Here is a 24,786-nt window from a genome sequence, read left to right as displayed (position 1 = left end):
TGGGTGTGTGTCTGCATGCGTCCGTGTGTACCTCTGTGGGTCCGTGTCTGTGACTGTGCACGACTTTCTCAATTAGCTTAGAAACTGATGCAGGATGCTGAGATGCCCTTTCGCAAATGAAGGACTTTTTTCCACCATTGCTGGAAATTCTGCTGAAGCATGGTCTTCAGGTGTCTGCTGTCTTGGGGGATTTGCAAGACTGAGGAAGGCAGTCCACACTCAGTAACTGGTCAACATGAGGATATGAGACCAGACTCCTCACCCCAACTTGGGACATCTTTGAAAGACCATCTCAGCTCTAGGCTGAGGCCATTCCTGGGACTGCATCAGACCTCAGCTTCTACTTCCATTTGAGTCTGGTTTCTCTCCCTCCCCTCTAAAAATGTCCATCCCAAGAGCTCTCACTAAAAGACATGCTGCATGCTAATCTCCATCTTACAATCAGCTTCCAGAAAACCCAATTTGCAATGACACGGCAGAAACCAAGCCTGAGTCATTGTGTGCAATGGATATTAAAGAATATCCAACCCTTTATTCAAACCCATTCATTATGATGGCTATAAGCTCAGACCTCAAAGTTACACATTTGCTTTCAAATCCTAACTCTTAGCAGCCATCTGAGAGTGAACAACATTCAAACTTTCTATTAATAAATCTCATTCACTATAAACTAAGATAAATAATAATACCTACATTCCAGGGTTTTATGAGAATTAAATGATATAAGGTAGGAAAAGCCCTGATTAATATCCGGCAAACACCCAGTAAATAAATATTAGCAGTTATCATTGTCTAGTTCTGTGCTTAGTAGGCGATTTATACATAATTACTGATGAAAAAATTTATAAACTAGAGTCTCTTAGAAAGTTAACTGTATCTAATGAATCGATCACAAAATCAATGCCATAGCAACGCTCCTCTTGTCATAGGCTTGAAATTCCTTTAAATGAGGATCGAAGCACCGAAATTGCGAAGGCTGAACAGCAAAGGGCACCCGTGCTTGCCAGCACTCTCTATCCCTGCTACCTCTCCAGCTGCAAGTTTTAAGAGCTCTTGACCAGCCAGACTCCTAGTATAGGAGATTAACGTAGTCTAGGACAGGGGACGGTGTGGGCGAGAGGTGGCAAGGAGACTCAGCCTCTAAATCATACCAAGATGTGTCAGGCTGTGTGACGGGGAGGTAGCCAGGGGGTCAGCACATCATCACACGGCAGAGAAGGGTGGGAAACAGGATCCCTCTGTGCTAGCCAGACTCTGAGGTGACCCCAAAGATCCTTGTCTTCCGGTATTCCTGTGCTTTCATACTCCCCTGGTATGCTGAATAGAGCTGACCTACATAACCCATAGGCTACTGCGGAGTGTAACTTCCAAGACTGGGTCAGAAGAGGCAACGCAGCTCCTCCTCACTCTCTATTTTGCCTCATCCATTCTGAGGGAAGCCGGTCGCCATGTCATGAGGACATTCAGGCAGCCGTGGACGAAGCCCATTTGGTGAGGGGCTGAGGCCTCCTGCCGGCAGCCACGTGAGGGCACCATCTTGGAAGGAGACGCCCGTCCCCAGTGGAGCCTTCAGATGGCGGCAGCCCCGGCTGGCTTCTAGACCGCAACCCCATGGGAGACCCTGAGCCAGACCCACCGGCTGAGCCACTCCCAGATTTCTGACCCACAGAAACGGTGAGACGATAAAGGTTTGCTGCTTTAAGCCTCTACATTCAGGGGCGCTGTGTCATACTGCAGTAGATAATCGATATGCCATCACTTCTTCTTATTTGGAAAAGACACGGTTTACCCGAATCCAGTTATCAGCTTAAACTATAAGAAATTGTCAATATCGGATGATTTTCAACTCACGGAAATGGCAATGATGTGTGGAACAACCTCTACATTGACCTAGGCAGGGGCTCGGGGGTCTGGGTAAAGGCGTGTCTGCCTGTGGAGCTACAGGATGCTTTGCTTCCATAAAGGCGCCAAAGTAGGGCCTTTAGCAGAGGCCAGCTGTGCTTCTGGAAGCTACTGTCATGGGAGAGTAAAATCCTTCCAGCTCACCTGATTGTACAAGCTCTTGACTTCCCAGACAGTCCCCAAAGCAAGAAGGAGGACCTCGATGGCCCTACTAACAACTCTTCCTTTTCCTTGGTCTCACAGGGCTGCTTTCTAAAAGCCCCACAGTTCGACAAAGCTGCAAGTCCTACAAAGAAGTGGAAAGGCATCTTGTGGCAGATAATTAGAGAGATTGGTTCATGGGCCCCGGACACGGCACTCCTGCAAAGCCTCAAAGAGTCCCTGGTGAACCATTTGCCGGCTTTAATTTCTCAGGGGCTGCTTCAGCAGGTGGCCACTAGCAGGTAGTCAATAGGGACCTTCTGGTCAAAGACTGGGAGCTCTTTGGAAAGGTCAAATCCAGGGGCCGGAGGGCACGGCTCATGAGGTCACGGGGTCAGGCCCCGTCACTGTGACAGATGAATCTGAGCATGTCTCTCTCTCTTTCTGGAAGCAAGGCCAAGCCTCTCGAGACAGGAGAGGTGGCGGGGGGAGGGTGTCGAGGGCTCTCAAAGAAAGGCGAGTCTGGTGTCTGGCCGGCACCTCTCAACTGGTCTTCATTAGGCGAGCCCGACAGCCCTGTCTTCTGCCGCCCTCTGTCCCTGGCTGATGGGCTGCTGTCTCCAGACCTCTCAACTGCTCCTCATTAGGTGAAACAGTGCGCTTTTGTCCCACATGAAGCCTTCTTTGTTCCACCAGCCCGGCCAAGCTAGAAAGCCAGAAACTGATACAAAACAATGCCACTCTATCCTGAGGGGACCCCTTCCCTCCTCCCCCTTCCTCCCCCTGGCTGGACAAGGAAGGGTGACTTTTCCCTCCCCGTCACATCCCTGGGCACATCTAGCTGAGGATGTGTTTGCTGGTGCAGAGGAAACATGTCGAACACAGACCGGTAGTTCCCAAACTTGGCTGCATATTGGAACCACCTGGAGATCTCCACAGCGTGTCTGTGCCTGGCCCCCACTCCTTAGATGTTCTGATCTGGTTGGTCTGGAGAGCAGCCCAAGCACCAGGATCTGGAAAACCTCTCCACGTGACTCTAGCACGCAGCAAAGTTTAGGAACTACTGGCTGAGACAGAGAACTTGCTGTCAGATACCATGCCCATCTGTCCTCCTTTGCACACTTTAAAATTGGGGGGTGGTACAGAAAATACTTTCCCCCTTGCAGGGCATGGTGCACCCTTCAAACATGCAACTGCAGGACAAGCAGGAAGGCCACACCTGTATGTGCCAGGTGAACACGCAGCTCTGCCTGAGAAGGCAATGTGGACACAACCAATTCAAAAGCAAAGGAGTGTTTTCATCTTGGCTTTGAGCATATTAAATCATGCACAGATGCTTTAAGATCCCTTGCAGTTGTGCCCCTTTTCATCCTCCCTGATCCTTATAAAACTGAGCTCTCTCTAGAAAAAAAAAAATATATATATATATATATATATATCTCCACATCCTTAAAGATAGAACTAGTAGTTCAGGAGACTTACTTGGTTGGGTAAAGACAGGTTGTCTACCAGCTCCCATGCCCAAAGAAATGCTTAAGAGGTTATTGTTCCCAAAGCTATTGAGCCCTGATGTGTCTTAGTACCTGCTACCTGCCTATAGGCAGAGCAAGAAGATGGGGTGCAATTTTAGGATAGACAAAGAAAGGTTCTCTTCCCACATCCCAGCAGGCCCCACATTATTTCCCCTCCCAAAGTCTATTGGTAATAGTCTCACCTATCACCCAGGCCTGAAATGGCAGCATTAAAGATTTATATAGTAGAGCCTCACAAAACTGTTTCTAAAAGTGGTTGTTAGGTAGCAATGCCAGATTTCACAAGTAAAAATATAGGACTCTCCGTTACATTTGAATTTCGGATGCTTCGTTATTCACTTGAAATTCAAATGTAACTTGGAGTCCTGCATTTTTCAAATGTAACTGGGAGTCTTGCATTTTATCTGGCAACTCAAAGGTAAGGAAAAGCTTACGAGCTGTTGGCATGTTGGTGTGAGCTACTTGGCTCTTTGCTCAGCCGTAATCATTCCTGATGGAATGAGAGCTTCCACTGGGGACAAGGAGGTAGCAACTGTAACTTCGGGATGCTGTTGTGAGAAGGATTCCAAGGCCACTGCAATAACTTAGGGCGGGGAAAGCCATGATTGATTAGCAATGTCTGCCCTGGGTCCAGGATGGACAGTGAAGGCATGCAAGCCACATATGTACAGCCATAGGGCAGCTTTGTAATGACATGTAATAAATGGTATCACCGGAGTGTTGCACTTAGGGTCATTTTTTTTTAATGAGGAAAGAGATGAACAAGCATGGTTTGTCAATGAAGATGTAAAATAAATGGAAAATTGGCTGCCTTGAAAAATAAGAAACTATTCACTACATAGAAACTATGCTTTCTCCTTCTTGGGCCCCTGTTTCTTGCTATTCCCCTAAAGCATCTCTCCTTATGCCAGGCACCCAATAGGTGCTTGAAACGTGAGTGCTAATTCAACACTCTGCATCACAGTCACAGAGGGAGGCTAATGGAGAGGTAAAAGCAAAATAGATTTTGACCATGACCTCCCTTTCTGCCACCAAGCGTGTGAGGAGTAATCTGAGGTCATGTGATGGCAAAACTGCTGGGCCTGTAGGAAAAGTCTTTTTGAGGCATTTGTGTCATTGAGTTTTCCTGCTTTCCCAGAGATCCGAAGGCAACAATTCCTTGCCCACACACCTCCGTTCTCCTGCAATACTGAAAACCATGGCTCCTTCCGGGCTACGGATATCGAACCAGAAAGGAAGTCAAGAGCCACCGTTGAATGGGAATGCCCACTTTTGAGTACATTGCAGATGACAGAAGGAACCCATTCATCAAACTACAAAATCTCCCCCCACTCTCCAGGAAGAATGTCCATGAAGTGCTTGTAAATACATGTCTTCAGGTTTAAACAAATTGCATCACTATTTTTATTTTTTGAGGGAGTCCATGTGAAGGGGATGAGAGCCATGCTCGGGTATTTGTCCTGCACACAATGCATGCCTGGGTCTCGTGCTGTTTCCGTATCTTCTGCCCAAGCCAACTGGCCAGCCTCATGGCCCCTCAACAAGAGAGGGGTGCCAATTCCTAACATTCTATTTTCATACTGTTTGATGATAAAAATCGCCCCAGCAGGACAAATGACAGTGAACAAAAACAGGAAGCAGCCCCCTGATTAGATAGGGACGGGGTGGCTTGTGGAGTAATAAACAAAATGACTAAAATGATAAATGAGTGGGCTGTGGACACTGCCATCCCCTTCCTGAACAGGCCAAGAATAAATGGAATGAAGAAATCAGGAAAGAGGTCATGGCTTGGGCTGTCAGTGGAGGTAAAGGAGGCTTGCCCTGTGGCATCACTTTGTAAGATCTTCCTTGAGTTTCCTCTTTGGTCAAGGACATTGGGGCAACCATCTGGTTTTCAGCTAATTCTATGGAAAACCTTGCCTAGGTAAATGAAATATAAGACATTGCTTTAAAATTTAGAGATCCTTTGAAATATACCGTCTTAGAGCCTTAGCCAAAACTGTCATCTTGCTACTCTTGGACAGTAGTTCTCAGCTGGGGAGGGGGATGGTAATCTTGCTCTCCAGGGAGCATTTGACAATATTTAGAGGTACCGTTGGCTGTCCTAACTGGTGAATGGTGCTATTGGCATCTAATAGGTAGGGCCAGGCTATGATGCCCAGGACAGCCCCTAACAATAAAGAATTATCAAGCTCCAAATGTTAATAGTAAGAAAGTTAAGAAACTCTGGTCTAGAATAAGTTTAGAAATAGATATAGGTATAGGTACAGGCACAAATATAGTTATAGCTATGAACATGAACATATGACGTCTGCCCGGAAAGTATCCAGCCCTTATTAATATAACAAGAACAGTTACATGGCTGGATACTTTCCAGACAGACCTCATAGATGTAAACATAGATGTATATTGAATTCATTCTGCAAAGAAAGAAGAAAAAGAAAGGCCTAAATTCATTTCTGATAGCAAGACCTTCATAGGGAGAAATCATTAGGAAAGTGAAACTTAGACACTCCCTATAAAGACTGAGCAGCTCTGGGCCTGCTCTGAGCATGGGCCTCACCTGACCATCCCAGCCAAGGTCATGTCCAAACTCCACCTACAACACTTACTTCCTGCGTGGTCTTTGGCGAGTTTCTTATTATTCCTGTGTCTTAGCTCCACATTTATGAAGCTCACCTAGTAACTTCTACCTCATATAACTGTTGTAATAATGAAATTGGATTGTGAGTCCCTGGCCAATAAAGACATTGCTTGAAACCTGGTCAAATAAGAGGCATTCGATAAATCACATCTGTTATCAATGGTATCATCATCATCTTCGTCTTTGCATTTTAACATATATTTCAGGTACTTCTCCTTTGTACCCAAAGGGATTCTTTGCAAATAGGAAGCATGATTTAGGCTACCAGGATGCTAAGTCAGGGCTCTCTCCATCTCAGTTTCAGCTGAGGCTATAAAAAAATAAAGACCATTCTCACTGGGGTTAGGTGGTATCTCATTGGTTTTGATTTGCATTTCTCTGATGATTAGAGATGTTGAGCATTTTCTTATATGTTTGCAGGCCATTATTCTCTCTTCTTTGGAGAAGTTTCTGTTTATTTCCGTTGCCCATTTCTTGATGGGATTGTTTGATTTTTTTCTTGGATCTCTGGCACATAGGCGGGGGTGGGGGGGAGGCTTGGCAGGGGCAACATATGTAACCCTAACAATATTTGTACCCCATAATATGATGAAATAAAAAGGAAAAAATTAAAAAATAAAGACCAATAGACAAGCTCATCACATGGTTTCTTTGAATCTTCTCTCCCGGACAGGCTGTGACCGACTGAGATGAAACTAGGACACATAACCACTCTGGACAGAGGATCACTCTCATGATGCAGATTCACACTCCAGTGGCCCCTGGGCCTTGTGGGGGGAGTGTCGGCTTGGAGCTTTCAGGTACCCTTTTGAACAAAGGGTTGGAAACACAATTTCCATGCAGTCTTCTGGAAGTCCCAGCCAGGTAGTTGAAGCTTTAGCACCTTCCTTTGGAAGGTGGGGATATTTAGACTGATTGCTTTCAACCCTTAGTCAAAACTCCATCAGAAAGTCCCATTTGAATGCCTGTTATACTAGGTTGAGTTAAAGAAACTAGAACTCATAATGCAGCAGAAACAACATTTTAATTTTGACAATACTTAGAGTTTTATGTGGCCCATCAGATGGCGAATAATATTTCGTAATATCTATCTACGTACAGGAGGGGCCTGACCTTCACTATGATTGCAGTGAAGGCTCAGATGATTGCCCAGACCTCACCATTGCAAGAGCCTCGGAAGGTTCGTTCTCCTGAGTACTTGCTCTCCGTACAAAGAGATGAAAGCCTTTGTGATGTGTTCTGCAGATGGGGTTATATAACTTTGAGGTTTTAGAAGGAGGGAAGAATCCACCTTTGGCTAGTTTAGTCCTGGATAGAGTCCTCAGCACATAATTGGCCCTCAGTATACATTTATTGAATTAAATGAGTAGCCATGCTCTAGCCAGCTAAACTGGAGGTATGTGTCCTCTCTATTTAATTAAAAACATGTGTCACACTAGCCCAGTGTCTCACCCTAATAGTTTGGAGTGAGAAAGAGGTTAACTGGCGGCCCTGAATGAATACCTGCCGCAGCCCCCACTGAGTAGGCAGTAGATCATGTGGTCCCAGCCCCAGGCTGGTCCAGGGAAGGAAACCTGACCCTCAGGAGACCATCCGTATGCTGGCCAGTCACCCAGGGGTCGTGTGGGGCACTGTCCACTGAGGCATGACTCAGTCCATAAATCCCGTTCTCAGAACTTAGAACTGGGAAACCAAGCTGACAGTGGTTGAGGGTCACTGGTAGCAAGAGGTCGTGATGGGGAATAATGAGGCCATGGCCCCAGCCACTGTAGGCAGTGACAGGCACCACCCCAAATGGAAATCACTCAACGTTCAAAGAAAGAGGTTGTAGAAAGAAGAACTGGCTGAGACATGCTCATTGGACATCCTTAAGGTGGGTGAACTGATGAGTTACCCTGCCAAGTAGCATTTTCATAAAGGAAAGAAACTACTCCAATTGATAAGATCTAAGCAGCATGGTGAAACGAATTCTTAAGGTATGGTGCTGTCTTGGGGCTGTAACACACTTATGCTCTTTCCCCAGTGGGAACATAATCCTATGAAATGGTTAGGCTTTGGATGCAAGAAAAATTGATTCATTTCATCCCCCAAAACAAATTCTGTGGGACTTACTAACTTACCAGAACCCAGACTAGAGACCACGTGACTGTTTCTATCATTTTGTATAATGTCAGTTCCTGAATGGGCATGACACAAAAGTCAAAAGCTGCAAGACGATAGCATAAGAAGGAATAATGGCATCTCTTATTTTTGTCTACCAAGCATTGCATGCTTAACTGTCTTCTAGAAACAGAATTTGAATTTTCTCTTGCTTTGGAAAACTGCTGCTCACCTATTCCTTGAAGTTTCAATGGGATAAAAAACATAAGTCCCAGCCTCCTGTTCACAAGTGTAGGTGTCCAAAGCAATCTACAGATTCTATGCATTCTCTATCAAATTCTAATGACTTTTTTTACAGATATGGAAAAAGCAATCCTAATATTTGAATGGAATCAACAAAACACTCTGAATAGTCAAAGTAATCTTGGGCAAGAAGAACAAAACTGGAGGGATCACATTACCTGATTTCAAAATATACTACAAGGCTATAGTAATCAAAACAGTATAGGATTGGCATGAAAACAGACACATAGATGAAAGGAACAAATGGAGAGCCCAGAAATAAACCCATGATATGCAGTCAACCAATTTCCAACAAGGGCACCAAGAATGCACAATGGGAAAAGAATAGACTCTTCAACAAATGGTGCTGGGAAAACTAGATATCCACATGCAGAAGAATGAATTTGGACACCATAGACAAAAAATGAACTCAAAATGGATTAAAGACTTAAATGTAAGACCTGAAACTGTAAAACTCCTAGACGAAAACATAGGAAAGAGCTCCCTGATATTGGTTTTAGAAATAATCTTTTGGAAATGACACCAAAAGTACAGGCAACAAAAACAAAAATAAACAAGTAAGCCTACATCAAACTAAAATGGTTCTGCACAGCAAAGGAAACCATCAACAAAATGAAAAGGCAACATAAGAAATGGAAGAAAATATTTGCAAACCATATATCTAAAAGGGGCTAATGAACAAAATACATAAGGAACTCATAAAACTCAATAGCAAAAATAATAATAATAACATGATTATTAAATTGGCAAAGGACCGGAATCGATGTTTCTCCAAAGAAGACATACAAATGGCTAATAGGTATGGGAAAATGTCCTCAAAATCATTAAACATGAAGAAAATGCAAGTCAGAACCACAATGAGATATCACCTTACACCTGTTAGAATGGCTATTATTAAAAAAAAGATGACAAGTGTGGGCAAGGATGTGAAGAGAACCCTTTTACACTGCTGGTGAGAATGTAAATTGGTGCAGCTACTATGAAAAACAGTATGGAGGTCCCTCAAAAAAGTAAAAGTAGAGCTGCCATATGATCCAGCAATCCCACTTCTGGGTATATATCCAAAGGAATTGACATCAGGATCTTGAAGAGATATCTGCACCTCCATGTTAATTGCAGCGCTGTTCACAATAGCCAAGTTATAGAATCAACCCAGGTGTCCAATGACAGATGAATGAATTAAAAAAAAAAGTGGTTACAAAAATGTATATATTTATGGTATACAACATGATGTTTTGATATATGTATACATTGTGGAATGCCTAAATGAAGCTCATTAACATATGTACTACTTAATATTTGTCATTTTAAAAATAAATAAGTAAATTTTTTGAAGATAAAAGAAAGAAAATGTGATATATGCTTACAGTGGAATAATATTCAGCTTTAAAAAAAAGAAGAAAATCCAGCTATCTGCAATAACATAGATGAACCTGGAGGGTGTCATGCTTAAGTGAAATAAGCCAGACACAGAAGGAAAAATACCGCAAGACCTCACTTACATGTGAAATCTGAAGTAGTCGAACGTGTAGAAGTAGCGTGTCAATGGTGGTTGCCAGGGGGTGGTGGGGAGGGGAAGTGGGAAAGTGATGGTTAAAGGAAACAAACTTTTAGTTGTGCAAGATAAATGAGTTCTCGAGATCTGCTATGCAGCATAGTGCCCATGGCTAACAATACTGTATTATAAACTTAAAATCTGCTAAGAGGGAAAATCTCATGTTAGGTGTTCTTACCACCAATAATGATAACAACAACAGCAATAATAAAAAAGGGGCAGGAGGAAACTTTGGAAGGTGATGTATATGTCTGTGGCCTTGATGGTGCGATGGCCTCATGGGTGTATACTTATCCCCAAACTCATCAAGATGCATACATTAAATATGCACCACTTTTTCTATGTCAGTCATTCCTCCACACACAGTGGTTTCAGAAAACAGAGAAAACAAGTCTCCTTTCTTTATTTTTATCAGGCTTCTAGAGCCTCTAACTTGTTAATTATTCAACTAGACTCTCCCAAAGAAAAATACAATGATCAGGGACCTAGTTTTAAAAAAGGTGGGGGGGGGCAGGCTTTGGGCACATTGATCATGGTCTTGTTTCTAGGCCAGCTCAATCAAGTTTCCTTTCACATCCCGGTTAGGGCAAATTACATCGCACATTGTGCTGGCATGGGTGAGAAAGGAAAGGCAAGCTAGAGCAAGAGGGAGGGCACAGGGCATCAGGGTACCGGGAGACATTTTCTGGCCCTTTTCCTTTCGGTTACTCCCAGTCCAACAATGGAGCGACCCCTCTGTGTCCACCACGTCCCTGGCACTGAATGACGTGCTAGTGACACAAAGATGTTCTAGCCATAGAGAAGGACAAGTAAAGATACCTAAATACATGCCAGGCACTGTTGGGAGGGGACGGGGAAGCTTCCTGGAGAAGATGATGGCCAGGATGTCAGGAAAGCGGTAGAGGGCATTTGGAATTTATGTGAAAATAACCAGGCCCACCCAAAAGTTCCTCTTGTCTTAGGATTGACAAGTCAGGCCATGCGCATGACCCTCTTCTGAATGTGCGCGCCCCTTCTGTTGGCCTTCCCAAAGCCACATGGTTCACTTTTGCTACAGAACAGCAATCCGCGGAAATAATTGACATAGATTAAGCTACGGGCAGGCTGTATAGATCATGGGCTCAGATCTAATTCCTGCCTGGTCCACTCAATTACGCAGGGGCTCCTTACTGGAGAAGCAGGTGTAGTTACTGTAAATAAGTTCAACTTTGGGCACGGATGTCACTGGGTAACCGCATTTGCCATGCTTGGGTGATACATAAGGGAACCATCAACGGAGTGATGGTTGAGCTTGCAAAGGCACAGCCCTCCTCTCCTGGCAGCCTAGAATCTTCAAGCCAGGCTGAGATGCAGGACAGGAAAGGCACCGAGAGAGCTACCTGGAGGCTGAGGTCCTAGTCCTGGCTCTGTCATTCATTCGCTGTGTTACCTTGACTCAAGTCCTTTCCCTTTGTCAGGTCTCCGTGTTCCTTTCAGCAATATGGAGGAGTGAGATGAAAACCCCAACATAGAGGCTGAGGGCAGGAGAAGGGTTGACACATCAAGATCTGAATTAGATCGATGTTCATTTGAATCCCGACTCGACAACTTTATCCACTTCGGGCCTCGGTTTTGCCATCTGTGCAATGGGAATCACGATTGTACCTACTCTTCTACTATACCTTGATTAAGATGATGTCTATTATAGGCCTGACACATAACAGGTGCTCAGTAAGTATCGATTATTAGCATGGTCTATCATTATTACTAAGATTCTGAGGTCATTCATTTATTCAACAAAGTTATTAAATGTCCCTTATATTTCAGGTACTATGCTAGTCTCTAGAGTGTATTACTTACCTATTGCTGTGTAAAAAAAATCTTAGTAGTCTAAAATAAAAGCAAATGTTTATTATCTCATAGTTTATGTGGGTCAGGACTTAGTTGGAACCTGGTCTTGGCTTAACTGGGTTCCCTGGTTCAAGGCCTTTCACAAGACTGCAATCAAGGTGTCACCTGGGGCTGTGGTCTCATCTGAAGGCTCAACAGTTCCCCACAGGTTGGAGAATGGAGGCCCCAGCTCTTTGGTAGCCATTCCTTTCCATGTGGGCTTCTGCACAGAGCTGCCCACCAACTGGAAGCTAGCTCCCACCAGAGACAGTGAACAAGAAAACCAGAAAGGGCATAGAAAATAGAAGTCACTATCTCTTTGTAACTAATCTTGGAAGTGATACCCCATATTTTTGTTGTGTTCTATGCATTGGAGTGAGTCAATAGGTCCACCCTACACTCAAGGGCAGAGGACTGCACGTTAAAGCTCTGTGATAAACACTGACGAGACATGTGGGTGAATATTACAAGGTCTCTGTCCTCTCTTCCTTCTCTGCCCCTTCCCCATGTTGTAGATGAAGACACTGAGACTCTGAACTGCTAATTCCCTTGCCTAATATCCCAGGGGTAGGAACTGGCAGAGCCGGAATTCAAATCCAGATCTGTAGAAAGTCAGAGCTCAAGCTCTTACAAATGTTAACATACTTTCTTTCCCTTCCCTGGGCCCCCAGCCTTTCTAGATGACATTATTTAGGGATGCTATCAGCTCAGCCCAGAAAGCCATTTTCCGAAAGGTGGAACAGAGAGCCTTTTAAGGAGGGTTAAATGCAACATGCAAGACACGTGCAATGTACTCAAAATCTCCTTCCAGTTGCAGCACACCGAATCTCAAACAGCTTTTATAGTGTTCACCACTGCAAAGCTCATAGTCTTCCATTTGTTTGTTTGCTTGCTTTTATTGGCAAGAATCAAGTAGAAATTTGGCTTCAGAAAGGGTATGGGAGGATGTCCTTTCTCCCTGGGCCAGAGTACTTTCTTGTTGAGGTACTAGGGAAAGAAAGTGAACCTCAGAGTGTCTGAGGCAACAATGACAGCAATAAGTAGAAGAGGCTCCAGGGCACCATGGCTGGGGTGGCAGATGCTATTGAAAGATGCCCCCGTACATCTGGCCATGATGCCTTGGTGGTGTGGATTTCAGGGATGGAGCCAAGGACAGTGGGTGGCTGGTGAAGGAGAAGTGGATGGGGATTATATCCCTGTGCTTCTGGGTCCAGAGCACTATAACTCGGGTATGTGGACCACTTGCAATAGTGCAAACTTCCACTCATCTTCCCTCCAACATGTGCACATCGCCAACATGAGCAAACACAGAACTGGTGGAGGGTGACTTGATAATCCTGGGGTGGGACAATCCTACTCCATGACATGGAATCCAAAAGCCAAAAGATGAAAATCTATCATTTTGACTTTCTACGCAAGACAGAAAACACCAAAAAAAAAAAAAAAAAAATCTCCAAAGCTCAGGCAAAGCACAAACTAAGAAAAATATTTGCAACATATATCATGAACAAAATGGCAACCTTCATCATATATAAAAAGCTGCTAGAAATTTTTTAAAAGACTAACAACTCAATAGAAAAAAAATGAATGAAGGATGTGAACAGAGCTCGTAAGGAAACAAAAAATGTTTTCAAGCTCATTCTTGTTGGTATGAGAAAGAATTATTTTAAGTAAAAGAAATAAAAAGATGCAGATGTTTCTTAAACAACACTTATAATAAAGGAACAGCAAATTAAAACCAGCAGAGGTACAGTTACCTATTACATTGGTAAAAAATTTTTTTAAATTGATAGTGTATTTTTTGGCAAGGCTATGAGGGAAACAGGAATTCTAATAGAAGATAATAGGATTGAATGTTAGAATTAGCTTATGTTCACAGCCTTGTTAGAATGGCTCTACCATGTAGTAGTTCTGTGATCTTGGGTAAGATTTCTCCAAGCCTCAATTTTCCTGTCTGTAGAATCTATTGGTCTTGTCTTAGGATTAAATAAGAAAATGCATTTAAAGTTCTTTATATAATGCCTAGAACAGAGTAAGTGCTTGATAAATGTTAGCTCATGGTGGTGGTGGTGGTGGTATTGCTAGCAGTTGGTAGAATTACTGTTTTTGTTATTGTTAATCTTATCAGCCCATTAGTGAAAGATTAAAGATTAGTATGAAAAAATTAAATGAGGTCCCCCCACCCAGTTGATCTTTATCTCATGCTTTTAAGAATTTTAGTCACTCTAAGTCTGTGATGTTGGGACCATACATCCAACACGGTGACCTCTACTTAGACCATCCTCCCTACAACAGTTTCCAAAAGCCACCTTCCTGGGGAAGGGGTCAGGGTATTAAGACTAGGAAATATTCTTTAGAATGCCCAAGAACTGACTCTCCTGGTCTCTTGGCTTTAGTCAGAATGACCTTGATGTTGTTTTTCTTCTCACATTCTCACAACCAAATCTATCAACATCTGCCTCATCTCACCACCCCTCCAAAATTTTGTTCACAAATGATAACATATATGTGCTGCACTTTGCAGAATACTGAAGAATTTTATGATGTCTGTTCTCCTTCAGACCCAACAGTGACTGTGTGATGTAGAAATTGATGATTAATTCCCTTCACAGACTTAGAATGTAAGACTCAGAGAGGTTAAGTGACTGGCCTAAGGTTGCACAGCTAGTAAACACTCTTCCGCATAACACTAATATTTCTCCTGACCAAAAACTTCCAATCTACCTACACCACCTGGTCTTACCATCATTGTTAGCCTGCTCATTCCTGCCTTAAATCTTCGATAAAGTCAACCACATATTTATCCTTACATAACTCCTTACTAATTTAAAATTTAGCAATGTGAATAAACTGAACATTAACTTGCTTTTCTCAATGCATGCACCCTTAGTCCCTAAAAATCAAGTTCATTCCTTCCCAATATCCCTTCTATAATAAGCTTAACTATCTGGTGCTAACATTACAGGCCAAACAGTATACGAGGCACTTTATGTGCATTATCTAATTTAATTTTCATAATAACACCGTAAGGTAGACATTACTATATCCATAAACAGTTGAGAAAACTCAGAGTTGGACAGATTAAGTCACTATCCCGGGGTTTTTAATTAGCAAGTAACAAGCCAGCTTGTCCCAATCAAGGTGATTGATTAAGATCTCAAATCCATGCCACATTGTCTCCCAATTACTTTTCTATGTTTGATCAACTTGCAAGAATCAAAAGCAAATTCAGTATAAAGAAGATGTGTTATCTACATTCAGTGGAGTATTATTTGGCCTTAATAAAGAAGGAGGTCCTGCCATTTGTGAAAACACGGATACATCCAGAGGATATTGAGCCAAGTGAAATAAGCCAGACACAGAAGACAAATACTGTATGATTCCACTCATAGGAGGTATCTAAAATAGCCAAACTCCTAGAATCAGCGAGTGGAATAATGGATGCCAGGAGCGGGGTGTCGGGGGGTGGAAATGGGGAGTTGCCATACAACCGTTGTAAAGTTTCGGTTACGCAAGATGAGTAAGTTCTAGGACCTGCTGTGCAACATAGTGCCTGTAATTAACGACACCATATTATACATCTAAAAACTGTTAGAAAGGTAGCTCTCATGATAAATGTTCTTACTACAATAAAAGAATTAGAGGGGAAATAATTTAGTTTAAAAAAAAAAAAAACACAGGCAGGGCCCGGTGGCTCACGCCTGTAATCCTAGCACTCTGGGAGGCCGAGGCGGGTGGATTGCTCAAGGCCAGGAGTTCGAAACCAGCCTGAGCAAGAGCGAGACCCCATCTCTACTATAAATAGAAAGAAATTAATTGGCCAACTAATATATATAGAAAAAAAAATTAGCCGGGCATGGTGGCGCATGCCTGTAGTCCCAGCTACTCGGGAGGCTGAGGCAGGGGGATCGCTTGAGCCCAGGAGTTTGAGGTTGCTGTGAGCTAGACTGACGCCACGGCACTCACTCTAGCCTGGGCAACGAAGCGAGACTCTGCCTCAAAAAAAAAAGACAAAAAAAACCCCTCAGAGTAAGTGTTGAAACATAGTAGCAAAATACCTAACTTTGCTAACCCTTAATATCATCAACTGTTAAATGGGTCTAAAATAGTAGCTACCTTATAGAGTTATCTGAGGATGGAATGACAAAACCCACGTGCTGTTTGGCATAGTGCCTGGAACATAATCAAAGCCCAGTTAATGATCCTTGTTCTTGTTTTTGTTGTCACCGGCAGAAGCAACATTATTACTCCAGCACCCAAACAGGCTGCCAAGAATCGATGTTCTCCCATCGCAGATTTTCTTGCACAGCAATTGTGTCCAGCCAGCAAAAGCAAAAAGGCTGATAGGCAAGTCAAGACCTCCTACCCCAGCTCAGAAAAAAGGAATATTCCATAAACTGCCCAATCCAATAAACCATTCAAGGGACCCTGGGGGTTTTAAAAACTCTTCAAACTGAAAATTATAAAAACAAGTCATTTTATCATAACTAACAATAGCCCAGCTATAATGTCAACGACGTCCTAATTCTTAGAATGAACAAAGCCTGCATCAAGTTTTGGCAAGTTTTCTGAGACTACATATTTACATAAATTATATGATACAGTGATGTGACACATTCCCTTCACATTGGGCTTTTTGCAGCAGGATCATAAAAAGGGTAATTTTTTTTTTCTCAGAAATACTGGAGGGCTTCATCAATTTTCCTAAGGGCCCTCTCGTAATCCTTTGATACACAAATCATTCTCCTTTGAGGCACCTGCTGTGTCAACTGGCATGACGCCGCCACATTCTCGTCCATCGGATGCTCTGCTTGTAGTGGGAGCCGCTCTCCAGCAAAATTTTCATCCGCTTTATGAAATCCTGCATCTTTTGCAAGATTTGCAATTCCACTTTGCAATCCATTTGCATCCTGTTTGCATGGTGCTCTGAGATGCCTGCAGCATCTGGCAGGCTGTGAGGGAGTGTCTAATGAAGGCACTGGTGTGCTGTGAGTAGCTGTGCTCGTGTGAAGCAGGCTGGGATGTTTGCTAGGGAACATGTGTATAAGTGATGAGTTTATTGGTAATTATTATTTCTTTTTTATCGCAATGTGTCGCTTCCCTACACAGCTCTGTAAAACATGGGCTCAGATGATGATTTTTCAATTGACAGGACCTTCTAAACTTCGTTTCTAAACCTTGGGTGCTCAGGATATCATCCGGTACATATTACAGTGAATCCTCTTGGCTTGAGCTGGAATAAGTTTCTGTCCGTAAAAACAAATATTTCTTGACTAAACCCTCCAGACACTTGAGTTCTCACACTTATCCTTTTTTTATTGTTTCACATGAATTATTTAGTTCAGACTTGCTGGAATTGTGTTAATGTCAAAAAATTGAGTAATATTTCCAATAATAATCCCTAATAGTTGAATAGCTCTGAGCGTTAAACAAAGGGTGTTTATATGCACTGAGTCTTCATTACACAAGAATTTATTACCCAACAATAACCCAGTAATGGGGTTATATCAAGAAGCAAAAAGCCGCACGATATTCAAAAAGAACTGAGTGAATGGCCACTTACAAAATTAATACCCATTCCAATATCATTCCCCATATAAATTGACTCATTTGGTGACCTGGAGTGAATAATTTCGCCTCTTTTGTCCTCAGTTGCCCTGTGTGTTGAAAACTGAAGATGAAATCATCCCAAATTGGAGATTTGTACATTAGCTCAAGTACAGAAAAGCTTTTCAATCAGTAAATTGAAGTCAAAAGAAAGGTATTTGCCTTCAGGACCAAAGAGTTGTCCCTCAATATTGATTTTCCTTTTCTACTATATTAATAGAACAATTGAATTTTACCTGGGCTGCCCATTTCCAGAATCCCTTGCAGCTAGGTGGGAATATATGATTAAGTTCTGGCTAATGGACAAAGGAAAATGTGTGCAATTTCTGGGTTATACTCTTAGAGTGAAGGAACTTTTTTTTCTTACCTTCATTTTCCTCTTTCCACTGGCTGGAATACAGACTTGGTGGTAAAATATCTAAAAAAAAAAACAAAAGTCAACAATGAAAATTCTCTAACAATGATGAAGAAAAAAGATATAATTCTGAGCCCCTGAAAACTCTCAAGATGCAGCAACACCAAACCAGCATAGTATCTTATATGCAAGAGAAATGCGTGTCTACCTGTTGAAGCTACAGTTATTTGGGGCTGCTCCTCTAACAGCTGAGCTATATCCTACCTTGGATTTTCCTCTAATCCGTCATACAATTAACTTCACCTTTATTATGCAACGACTATGTACAAGACAAAGAAACAGAAGGCAACATCCAGAAGTATCTAAAAATATGGGTTCTGAAGTCAGATTGCTGTCTCCAGATACCACTTCCTGTCAATATGACAGGTGAAAGTCATCTAACCTGTCCAAACCCTTGGATTGCTTATCTATTCATTGGGTATAATAAGGGCAGCTACCTCCTGGGGTTGACGTAAGGTTTACCAACATGGAAAGGATTTCACACAGTGACTGGTTCCGCCCAGTATTCAATAAATGTTCATCATAATTATTGCAGGGAAAGGTGTTTTCAGGCCAGAAGACACCCCAGTGCTAAATTCAGTTTGGGGGTCTAAAGCTAAAGAGTTGTCATCGGAGATTCGTTCATCCAAATTCTTGCTCATCTACTAAGTCAATTTCCTTCTGAAAATGTGAACTTGTTTTCCTTTTGGCGAGTTCCCACATTTCAGTTGAAAATGAATTTGGGAAAAAAAAAAACCTCATGTCCCTCCTTTTAGATTCAGTTTTTGTTTGGAAGGTGGGTGTCAAAGGTACGGGTAAGGTGAAGCGACAGTTGGCGCCCACATCTTTCTAAGACTGTGCCGGTCACTTTCATCAGGTGGGCCAGCCATGTGCCTGCTTATTCTCAGATCATCTGCCTGTTCTGTTCTCTTTAAAGTCACAGATACCACATTTCCCAAGCTCCGTTGCCTTCTGACTTCCTAGCAGGCTCACCCAATGGGAGGCTTGGGTAGAAGACTAAAGGGAGGGGAGAAAAAGCAGCCAGAGTATTTCTCACACCACACACCTATCCTGCTTTGGCAGCAGCTAAGCCACTTGATAATGTTGGCTACTCTTGAAGGTCCTGGCCCCTAGACTCTAGTGGTACAAGCTCCTCTTTTTGTCCTTTTTCCCTACGTGCAGTAGTGACCTCCTGCCACTGTGTGCTGTTTGCTTCCCTCGTCCTTCTATCTCCTATGGATTCAATCCCCTGCATTAAATCCTCTCTGCTTGAAGAACCTTTAATGATTCCTGTTTTCTGTCTGGACCCTGTTGGATACAAGATGATAATTCCAGCATCAAATGTGCCACCTTGTATGTGCTGGGAATTCAATGTATATCTGTTGAACAAACAAATACTTGATGCAGAAAGATGCTAATATAATCACCTGCTAATATAATCTTCTGACCACTCCAAGAGCTACAAGGCTAAAAATCACCCCATAGAAGATACTCGCTTCTGTTTGTAAGGGCTCTCAGCTGACTAAGTCACTGTACATATCTAAACATTCATCTTTTAGGAACCCATTTTTGGTCTGATTCCCCTAAAGAAGTAACCCCCAAGCCCTCAGGTCCTTAACTCTCAAAAGCAGTGAAGAATTTCTTCTGGGGACCTTGTGTGGTGATAGGATGACCTAGCTGAGAGCAAGATAGATGAGGTAAGTGGAGGAGGAGAGGGTGAAGAGAAAAGCACAACTTCTCTAAGAAGTAATTTCTCCAGACAGCCTTGACACCTCTGGGGAGCAGCACAGTGCTTGCACTATTTGTAAATATCTGTTTGGCCCCAAGAGTTCTCTCTCATGGAAACAGCTAATAAACCAAGCTGCCTGAGTTTATTCCTCATGCCAAGACACATTCCAGGGTCTGATTACATTGCTGTTTTATTATGGAAAAGGAGAGAGAGAAAGAGGGAGGGTGGGGGAGAGAGAGAGAGGAAGAGAGGATGCAAGGAGCCAGGGAGGTGCTGGGGGACTCCGAGTTGAAAGCAGGAATGTCAGTCTTCCAGGCTGATGATGTTTTTGTCATAAAAATCCAGATCTACAAATGAAAATTACAACTGGCACCAGCTCTCTCCCTGGAGCAGGAAGTGCCCTCTTTGACTTGGAGTTCCCAAATGTTTAGGCACATCTGGCTAAGCAAGCAGCCACTGTACCTCATTGCCAAACAAAACCTGGAAATGGTAAGTAGGTGGGAAAGAACCCAACTCTCGCCAAGAAAAATAATAACCCCAGGTGATGTCAATGCTGCTGATCTGTGGACCACACTTTGAGTGGCAAGGTGATACGTTCATGTCTTGTTTATGTTCCACAGTCAAGAAGCCCGGTATCCCAGGCAGCGAGGTGGTTTCCATATAATCACAGCTAAGGCATGTCCAAGGTAGGACACTGGTCCAACCCAGGCTCTGCTAAAGTATGCCCCCTTTTCAAGACAGTACATTTCCTTCAAATGCTGAATTGTGTGCCCTGGGGTTTTCCTTAGTTATTCAACTTACCTCTAAGGATATCATTGCTTATTAGGGTCTTGTGTGAAAGCAGAAAGCAAATGAAGATCTACTTTGCTGCTTGTTAGGGACTGAATTTAAATTAATAAAGAAATTGTATTGTGAGTGTGTGATTTCAATTATAATTTTTTCCACTTCACCCAAGCCAACAAGCCCACATTACTCTTTGTGTGATGCCATTATAAGTAGAATCATTGATTTCTAGACTTGGAAGTGACTTTGCAGTTCAACCCCCTCCATAATAACAGCAATAGTGCGTACCATTTCCCTAAGCACCTACTTACTATGTGCTGTTTGCTCAAGTCCAAGGACTTTACCTATTTTATTTCATATAGTAGCCTGGACCAAAGCGTGTTTCCAAGAATGCTAATCACACACTCTGCTCCACAAGTTTAAGATTCTGTGGTCCAAAAACATTTACAGAAATGTGGCTTATTAGATCCTTCTCAGGGACAAAAAAAAAATCAAGATGCACATGAGCATACAAGGGATGCTAGGAAATCCTGCAGTGAAGAAAACAATTGCATTTTTCAGACAAATTGTTTGCAAAACATCTTTGTGCAATCTTTATTTTCTGAAATCCAATTAGCATCATGCTCCCATTCCAATTAGTTAGATAGCTCGATCTCATATTAATATTTGCTGGCCTATTTAATTAAGATGGAGGAGGCCTCTGGTATCTTAGGAAGAGTTTCCCACAATGAGGGTTATTAACAAGGAGCTGCTGAGCACGTTCTTAACCGGAAAAATGATGACTGAGGTTAGATCCCCTCATTTTGTTAAGAGATTTAAGATCCCCTAAATAAAAGTTACCGAGTGGATAAATGGGATATCTTCAAACACATCACTCGCTCCTCACCCGAGCACAAGTCAGTCTCAGATGCATTATAATCGATATTTAAACAACTACAAAGGTGGAGGCTGACCCCGAGCGTCCTTCCCATCCCTCCCCACGGTCCACTCGAGATGTTATCTGCAAGGAGTAAACAGGCCCGTCCTCGGAGTCCTGGCCACCCTGGTGTGATATCAAACAGCTGCTCAGTGGCTCTTAAGGCGGGCTCCCATCTCTCTCCTGCGGAACTTGCAGCAAGCTGAGCATCCTGGCCGGGCTTCTCTTTGAAGTTCAAGGGGGTCCTGCGTATGGTATGTGTGTGGGAAGGAAAATCAAGATTCATTTCTCATGGAGCCATGTTTTCCGTGAGAACAGAATCTTCAGGGAGGAGGAGGAGGAGGTAGAATTCAGCACCTTACGTAATAAAAACAGTAACAGTAGTAATCCACACGAAGTCTATAAAGCACTCGCCAGTGTCAAACGTAGGACCAAGACCCGTCTTGTTAACATGCTTACTATGAGTTAAAAACTCTTGTTATGGGAGGGAAACTGAGGCTCAGAGAGGCTAAGTGACTTTCCCAAGGTCACAATGCAGGTGAGGGGTGGAGTTAGGTTTTAGTTTGGTTCAGAATTGCTTTCTTCATTCCAAACTGGGTGGAATCATGGGAGAAAAAAATAAATGTTAACTCTGAAGAGTGGCTGAGGGCCGGGCATGGTGGCTCACGCCTGTAATCCTAGCACTTTGGGAGGCCGAGGCAGGCGGATTGCTCAAGGTCAGGAGTTCGAAACCAGCCTGAGCGAGACCCCGTCTCTACCAAAAATAGAAATAAATTAATTGACCAACTAAAAATATATATACAAAAAATTAGCCGGGCATGGTGGCACATGCCTGTAGTCCCAGCTACTCAGGAGGCTGAGGCAGGAGGATTGCTTGAGCCCAGGAGTTTGAGGTTGCTGTGAGCCAGGCTGACGCCACGGCACTCACTCTAGCCTGGGCAACAAAGTGAGACTCTGTCTCAAAAAAAAAAAAAAAGAGAGAGAGAGTGGCTGAGAGTTTGGAAATGAGACCAAAGACTTCCGGACCTCTTCCCTCTCTGGTTACATGGGCCTTTCCTCCTGACTGCAGGACCGATCTCCATTTGGCACATTTTTTTGTTTGTTTGTTTCTTTTCCACACTAAGCTGAGAGCTCCTTGCAGCAGGTACTGAGACTAGTAGCCTTTGGCCTGGTGACATGATCGTGATCACAGCCACCAACCCTGGGTGGCTTCTCATGTGCCACAGCCCAGGGCTGACATCAAACCTGCTGGCAATGACTAGAGCCCATTCTGACTGTTTATGCCCAGGCTGTGCTAAGTGCTAAATAATTTCAATACACGCCCTGCCAAGCATGGTGCTATCTTTGCCTGTCTTTTCTTATTAAATCTTTATAGCGACTCTCTGAGGTGGTTACCACTGTTGTCCCATTTTCCAGATGAGGAAACTGAGGCCCAGAAAGAGGAGATCATATTTGCCTGAAGCCACCCTCACCTGGACTATGGTGGATGGAGCTAATTTCTAGCTAATGATAATTGGTCTGGAAAAAACAGTACATTTATTCATTCATTTATTAAATCAGTTTCCTCACTCATGCAAAAAAATATATACTGAGCAGAGTAGTCATTATCTGTAGCTCCATAAGAAATTAGCTCAAGATTTAGTTGCTTATAACAAAACTAAACCACTTGCAAACTCATTTGGGGGGGGTCAGTAATTCAGGGGTGGCTTAGCTGGGTGGCCGTGGCTCAGGGTGACTCATGAGGATGCGGTCGAAATGTCACCTGGGGGCTGTGGTCTCATCTGAAGGCTTGACAGGGCTGGAGGATCCACTTCCACATGGCTGTTGGCGGGAGGCCTCAGTTCCCCGCTGCACGGACCTCTCCACAAGGCTGCTTGAACATCCTCACCCCGTGGCTGCTGGCTCCCCCTGAGCCAGTGACCCGAGAGAGCAAGGTGGAAGTTGCGATGTCTTTTATGATTAGCCCCAGAAGTTGCACACCATTATTTTTGCGGTGCCTTATTGGGTACACAGGCCAGACCTATTCAGAGAAGGAGAGGGGACTACACAAGGGCAGATGCCAGAAGGCAAGGCATTAAGGGCCATCTTGGAGGGGGCCTGCCTACCACAAGCAGCTGCTGCTAGCCAGAAGCAGATGTAGGCGTCTGGACTATACAGAGCTCCCAGTCTGGCGGGACGGTGAGCACTACTTATGTCATCACACAAAGGACTATGAGATTAGACATGGGTCTGGGAGCTGGGTGACAAATTACATGGTTCTCTCAGAGTGTGGACTAGAAGAAAGGCCCCGCCCTCCTGGGCAGGTGTGGCCAGGGTTCTAGTCTCTCTACAGTGCATTTCCATGTGCCTTTGAGTAAGCATTTAGCCTCTTTTAGTCTCAGCCTCGGCTGGAAAATGAGGATAGTGTCAGTGGCTGCAAGGATGTAAGAGTATTGGACACCTTCAAGCTTAGAATGGCTGTCCCTTGATTGAACAGATTCAAAATACAAAGGTTCTGAATATTTCAAAAGGGTATTTTGGTGCTGGAAGATTCTTTTGTCTTCTTCTTTTTCGTTTTTTATTCTTTTTTTCTTTCTCTTTTTTCTTGTCATTCAGAAGATTCTTTCTTGAGTCTCCCTCTGCTTATGTTGGCCATCAGCTTTGTCAGATCATTTATTTATTCATTCAACAAACATGTATTGGGCGTCTGTGGTGTGCTCCAGGCCCTAATCTCCCGTGCTGGGTTCCATAACACACCCAGGAGCAAACAGACAAACATCCCCGCCCTCGGGGACTTTAAGACCCACTATATGACCAGGATGAGGGGGGAAGTAGGGTTCATCCAACCTGGTCTCGGCTTTCACTGGGGGTGTCCTGATGTCACAACGGATACCCCACATTACTCAGCATATTTACCAAGACCAGTCAGAAACGCCAGTAACAGAAAAACAAACTGTCTTGCCACAATGGCAGCCGGGGGACGGGAGGGTTCGTGCGTAGGGACGTCTCAGGGCAGTGGAAGGTCCTCTGATAGTTTAACAACACGTGACTCTGTGCTCAAGCATCCCAGCTTAATGTCAGCCCTGGCTACAGTTAATTGTGGTCCCTGCTTTGGCCTTCCCCAATTTCATCTCCACTGAGGGCAAGCCATCAATAGGTCTTGTCTCAAATTTCAAAAGCAAAACCCCCTAAACCTATTCATTAGGGAAGCTCTCAATAATACCTGCCATGGGTTGAATTGTGTCAACCCTAAAAAGATGTGTTGAAGTCTTAACCTACAGTTACCTACCTATGTGACCTTATTTGGAAAAAGGGTCTTTGCAGATGTAATC

The sequence above is a fragment of the Microcebus murinus genome, chromosome 22 (assembly GCF_040939455.1).
Source record: "Microcebus murinus isolate Inina chromosome 22, M.murinus_Inina_mat1.0, whole genome shotgun sequence".
In the NCBI taxonomy this organism is placed as follows: domain Eukaryota; kingdom Metazoa; phylum Chordata; class Mammalia; order Primates; family Cheirogaleidae; genus Microcebus; species Microcebus murinus.
This window is presented reverse-complemented; position numbering follows the sequence as displayed.